Raw genomic sequence first — 6,841 nt, 5'->3', positions numbered from 1 at the left:
TTAGTTAGAGGTGAACCCTGGATCCAAACCTGGGCAGCCAGACTCAGGTCAGAGAGGCCCCCGGCAAGCTCAGAATAACTGTGGGACTCGGTGGGGGTGGGGGTGGGGGCGGAGGGAGGCCTCTGTCATTGGACTTGGGTGAGGTCCCAGAGTCTGTCCTTTTGAAAAGCCCCCTGGAGACTCTGGTGCTCTGATCTTGGAGACTGAAATCTCTACATCCACCCTGTCTCCTGGCGTCACACCTTGCCCGACACCCCTGCTCAGCTGTGGCCTCAGAAAAAGGACAGTATGAATTAAGCCCCTTCTCATCCAATTCAATTGCACCTAAATTGTCTGAACTTTATACAGTCACCAGCATTGAGTATAAGCTTTAAAAAGAGCTCTGTTAACTTGATAGGCAGAAAATGGGAGGCCAACAACAGGATCCTAACTAAAAAAGAAAAAGGCGGAGGAAACAACACTTGCGGGATATATAGCAAATGTTAGTGATGGTCACTTCTGGACGGTGACCAGCTTCTGGTGGGTCAACTTTATTTTCGATTTTCTACTGTAAACAGACATCACTTTTATAATCAGAAAAAGCTATTAAAATGGTTTTTAGGTATGCCCTCTTAGTTTTTCATTTCTCTTATTTCTAGAAAGTTTAAGTGTTTGGATTCTTTTATGACTTGTCTGTTCTCATCTCTCTATTGGCATTTTATGTTCTTAATGATGTGTATAAGCTTTTTATAACAGGATTTTAACCCTATGTCCATTATATTTGTTGAAATGGTTTTCCTGGCTGGTTATTTACTTTTCAATTTTGTTTCTAATGTTTTCAGTGGACGAAGGTTTATCATCTTTATGTAGTCAAACCTATTGATCTTTTCCTTTCAGGTGCCTTCTGTTGCTTTATAAGTTAGAAAATCCTTTATCAACAGCAGATAAAACAGGTATTGACTTAGCTTTCTTCCTAGTTCTTAGGGTTTCTTTTCTCTTTTCTTTCCTTTGTGCCATGTAGCTCCTTGTTTGATCTGCTTGGATTTATTTGAGTTTACAGAGTGCAGATTATTTTCCAAATAGCTAACTGATTGTACCAGCACATCTTATTGGATAAGACTTTCTTTCCCTTCCATATGGTAATATCTTACTGATCTTATATTGCATTTTTGTAGATAATAAGCTTTGTTTTTAAGTTACCTATTCCATTACACTGACCTTTTTTTTCTTGTATCTGTATCACACTGTTTTATTGATCATAGCTTTTTCATATACTTAAATAGCCTCTCAATTTCAATAATTCCTGGGTTTCTTTCACCTATTCATTCTTCCAAGTGCCTCTGAGAGCCATTCCGTAAAGGTCAAAACAGCAACAACAACCCACTGAGGTTTAAGATTCAAATTTCATTGAAATATTTGAGGAGATACATGGTCTTTCTACCCAACCTGGGGGCTCATCTCTCTATCTGCGCATCTTCCATTATAATTCTTGGGAGAGTTTTGTAGTTTCTCGTATTTCTTTGTTTACCCATCCCTACAAGAATGTGACTAGATGCCCAGAGAAGCAGAAATGATAAGAAGAAGAAGAAATTTACATATATGTATGTTATATAGTACTGTCATTTTTAGTGAGAGAAGCTGTCTTTTGAAAAGTGCCATGATCGTGATGTCCACTGGGTCAGCCCTTAAGTGAGTTAAGTGAGGAAAGCAATTTGAAGAATATTGTACACGTTGTACAGGTGTATGTGTATGTTTTGTGTATATTTGCACAAAAAAGGGGCAAGGGGTTGAGCATTTTACCATCTAGATCACCACGGCATGGGGGGAATGGAGTGGGTGGAGGAATGGAAGGTAGATTCCCGTCCACCCCTTTGCTTCCCACCCCCACCCCCTACACACAGGAAAAGAAAGTTGCCAAAGTGGCCAGTTACCTCTATGGTGGCTGATGGTCACTCAGTTGCCTTCTTTTGTCCCAGAAGCAGTCCTAGGAGGCCCCCATGGTAGGCACCTGCTGGGTGGGTGAAACTGGGGTTTACTTGCTTGGCAAACTTTGCCCCTCTCCACCTGCAGAGTTGGGGGTGGGGGAGGCAAGTCTGCTCTGGGGCATCTTGAGTGGGAAGTTTCCACAGGCGGCCAGTACCTCCCTCTCCTCAGCAGACACCCCGTTCCTGGCCAGCTCCTTACAGGAGCCAGGATCTGACTGCTCAGCCTGGCAGGCCCTTTCTGGATTTGCCCCCTTCCCCATCCCCACTCTGCTTGCTTCAGGAAGCCTTCCTAGGCTGCCCCAGTCTGTCACGGTTGGAGTGAATGACCCTAGGACCCAGAATTATACATTGGCATAGAAACAGGCTAGCAGACTTGTGACGTGGTGGGGAAGAGAACTGGCTTCTGAGTGAGCCAGACTGGGCTTGAATCTCAGCCCTACTACTTACCAGCTGTGGAGCCTTGGACAAGTTTTTCTTTTTTTTTTTTTTTTTAACATCTTTATTGGAGTATAATTGCTTTACAATGATGTGTTAGTTTCTGCTGTATAACAAAGTGAATCAGCCATACATATACATACATCCCTATATCTCCTCCCTCTTGCATCTCCCTCCCACCCTCCCTATCCCACCCCTCTAGGTGGTCACAGAGCACCGAGCTGATCTCCCTGTGCTATGTAGCTGCTTCCCACTAGCTATCTATTTTACACTTGATAGTGTATATATGTCCATGCCACTCTCTCACTTCGTCCCAGCTTCCCCTTCCCCCTCCCTGTGTCCTTAAGTCCATTCTCTACGTCTGCGTCTTTATTTGGACAAGTTTCTCACTCACTCTGAGTTTCAATCTCCTCATGTGTAGAATGGGGGTCAGAGGGCTGGAGTGAGGATGGGCAGTGGGGAAGCCCGGCCCAGGACCCGTGGGCCGCAGTTCTGCCCCTGCCCCTCCTGCGAGTCTCGCTCAGCCTCTTGAGGAGACAGATGGGAGGAGAGAGCGGAGGCAGGAGGCAGGACACACACCAGGCCGAGAGCTGAGTCTGAGGCGCAAGTTGGCGATTGCAGATAGCTGAGGGAACACTTCCAGTTGGAGTCACCCCAACAGCTTCTTGGCTGAATGGGGCCCTGAAGAATGGGGAGGAAAAAGGACAAGAACCCTGCGGGCAGGGGAATCTCCAGGTGTGTTTGACGAGCAGCAAGGAGGCCAGCCGAAGCAGGGCCTGGGGGTCTGGTCAGCAGTAAGCATGACCGGGTGGCGGGACTCGGGCTCTGCAATTGGGTTGTCTTCTCTGGGCACCAGGAAGCCACTGATGATTCTGGGGCAACAGCAAGGGGTGAGGGAGGAAGGCCATGAGCTCTGGGAAGCTGGGAGGAGGAGCCGGACCGTCTTGAGGACAAATGCTAGTTCCCTCACTAGGGATTGGGGCAAACAAAACCTCTCTGGCTTGTCTTCTCATGGGTAAAATGCGGATAATTCTAGAACCTACCTCATAGGGTTGTTGTGAAGATAAAATGAAGCTAGTTCAACCCTAAGAAGCTCTCCCTTGCTCTCCTTTGCGCTCCTAGGAAACAGCACTGACAAGAAGGCACACAGATCTGGGTTCATACCCTGAGTCTGATTAGTTGAGTGAAAATGGGCAGAATGGAGCCATCTCCTTGGAAGGTTGTGGGGATGAAGCACACTCTCACCTTTGGTAGTGTTGACGCTCCCACCGGCGGCAGCCCAGGGCCTCTCTGAGCAGTGCCCAGGCCACAGAGCGTGGGGGAAAGGCTGGCTGCCCTGACCTGCAGGAGGCCCAGGGTCAGGAGGCAGAGGTAAGTCAGTGGGGGATGCTGAGCCACTCAGAGCCTGAGGGAAAGAGGCCTGCAGAGCCTGACACCCACAGTGGGGCTCTGTCCTCAGCATCGGGGAGGGGTCTGAGTGGCCTGGCCTGGGATGGCCGTGGCAGCAGGGTTAGGGTGTTTTCGGATGTGCCCTGGGTGTGTGGTGGAGGGAGGCACAGGGAGGAAAGGCGCTTGTGGGGAGAGGAAGAGCTGATAAGGAGCCACGGCCTTGCAGGTTTTCACTCTGCCTGACCTCCGACCCCTGGTTCCAAGACTCCAGCCCAGGTGTAGGCTGCTGAGTGATGGGTGGTGGAGGTGATGGACTCAGAGAGCTGACAGCTCTGCTCCCCGAAAGAGATTCGGAGCCCCTCTACTCCTGGGGCCCCCGGGTCCCCCTCACCGAGCACATTCCCCAGCACCCAGTAGCTCTGCTTGGATTCTCAAACTGGGACTGGTGACCAGTAAGGAAGGCTCAGCCTTTTGGTTGCTTCCATGTACCTTCCAGAGGGTAAGGGAATAGTTGGTTGGGATATGTGTGTACAGACAGTTATGTTATCTCCAGGAGATCGGGGGTTCTACCCAGGCAGCCTGTTTCCACTCAGAGGTCTGCAAGTTTGAGAGAACCAGACCTTGGCAGCCAACTCCCTACTCACCACCCCCACCCCCACCCCCGTATGCAATCCAATTTTTAAGTTTCAGCTGTTAATTACCTCGACCTGCTCTTACTGGCAACCTGTGATCCGCCAACTGCAGTTCTTGGCTCCTGAGGCACTAATGAAGTTCTTCCCCTTGTAGAGCACAGGCTCACGTAAAAGGAAGCATAATTTGCTAGGCCTTGGAAAGCAGCAAGAGCTCCCGGAGCAGAGGGTGTACACTCAGTGCCAGGCACCCGGAGAGCTTCTCGTACCAGTTAATTCCAGGTAGGAAAGAACTCAAGATTCTTTGTGGCCTGCGTTGAAAGAAGCCAGTTCTCAGGCATGTAGGAAGCCAAAGGCCCTACTCAAATGTCAGTGGCCCATCACCTCTGGACAACCCAGAATCAAAAGGGAAGAGTGGTCTTCCTGAGGGCCCACTAACGGAATTCCTAGGAATGGATCCCATGCTGTGCAAGGTGATGGAGGGGAAATAGGATCTGTCTCCAGCTATACCCAAGGACAAAGTGATCCCATTGATGACTGTGTTCCACCTCACTTGGAGTCAGGCTTGGGCAGCCCTGAACTGGTCCCACCGTCCAAGCTTGTATCTTTTCAGGGGCCCCGGTTGGCCACTCACCAGCAGAGCAGTAGACAGTAACCCAAGCCTAGTGTGCTCCATCCCTGGAACAGCTCCAGCTGTCTGTCTTTGTCTTTGGTTCTCTTCCTCCAGAAGCCAGCGTGCTGTGCTCACAACGAGGAAGGCTAGCTCCCCGGCTCCTCTGCAGCAAGCAGAGCCCGTGTCCCTGGGGGTCGTCTCTCAGTTTTGTTGCTGACCCTTCCTCCTAGGCCCAGGCAACAGAGAGAGCTCTGAGGCCCACATGAATATGGGTGTTGCCTCCTCAGCAACATAAAACTTGAGTATGGCCATCAGTTTTCTGGAATATCCCTTAAATACCATGTCTGAAAAGTCCAGAGTGCTTGCTAGTGGAGAGAAGCAGAAACACTGGGCTGGAGACAGTGCCCACTGTCTGGGGTTTAGAGCTCATGTTTGCACTTTCACTCATTCTACTCCAATAACGTGCCAGCTGTCACTGCCACCGCCCACTGCCGACTCGTCCTGCCTGAGCCCGGTGGCCTCCACTCTCGGCTCCTGAACTGTCTCTGCACATTGGCTTGTCTGCCTTTGTGAGGACACTGTGTGTGACCGTGTACCTTTAGGAACAGGCAAACGATGTGGATTCTGTAGCAGATGATATTGTACAAGGCCCTGCCTTGCTCATATTGTCTGCAGAGCTCTCAGATGGCCACTCAGAGGCTCAGCCACAGCCTGCTAACCAAACCTCTCAAACGTGTAATAGTACAAACCCGGGAAGTCTATATGGTGACTGGTCACCAGGGGGCGATCTCACACAGCAAACCCGCAGCCCTCTGAGCTCTGGGGGAAAGCTGAAGGCCTTCTCGTTCCCTTCCATGCCTAGTTTTCTCAGTTTAGGGAGGGAACGAATCGAAACATAGTCCAGGTCAGCAGGGAGGACCATTCAAGAGGGCATGCATCCTGGGATTTAAGATGTAACCATGTCTGCAACCAAACTCCCCCTCCCCCGCAGCACGTCAGTGTGGGAGAGCTGCTGAAAGGACAAGCGCTCGTCTGGTTTTTAGTGTATATGAAAATGAATTTATTTACACAGTAACATGATGCCACAGAGAACACAGCAAAGTACCACAGCAAACCAAAGGGCGGCGCCACCTGGTGACAGAGGGGACCTTTCATTGGTAGGTTTATACAACTCCAAAACATGTTAAGTAGAGGTGAAGCTCCAGGAAAGAGCAAAAGAAAAAAGATTTTCAAAAAGAGAGCATGGGCAGAGCCACGGGGAATGAAAGAGAGAGTGGAATGAGGGCTGCCATGATTCAAATCACTGAGAAGGACAACATCTGGCTTCTGCCCTCATCTCACGCCAAAATGCCCGGCATATCATCAACAGAAAAATCCCATCCCAGTGTGTTCACACATCTGCTAAGGGAAGGGATAACCAAGTAGTATTTGGAGCAAGTTTCCTGAAGCAGTGTGGTTTATCTTTCAAAAACGCTACCCTGAAGCCATAGGACTGGTTCAACATTCAAGTTATCATGAGTGCGGACACACACATACTTTCCACACACTACACGGGCAAAGTGGATTTTCCATAATATATTTGTAGCAAAATATATGACTCTGTACTTCTGCTAGGTTAGAAAACGTCCGACCTCTTTGGATTCCCTGAAACTTTCTGGATTAAAAAAAAAAACAACAACAAACATGGAAGCAAATGGATGGGTAAAGGTGAGAAGCTGGAATAAACGCGGAGGCTCTCTGGAGTGGGAAACATGCGATGGGATGTCTGGATGCAAGCCCCTGCCGCCAGCCCAGGTGGGGAAAGCTTCTAG

Source organism: Phocoena phocoena, chromosome 2 (assembly GCF_963924675.1).
Source record: "Phocoena phocoena chromosome 2, mPhoPho1.1, whole genome shotgun sequence".
NCBI classification, from domain to species: Eukaryota; Metazoa; Chordata; class Mammalia; order Artiodactyla; family Phocoenidae; genus Phocoena; species Phocoena phocoena.
This window is presented reverse-complemented; position numbering follows the sequence as displayed.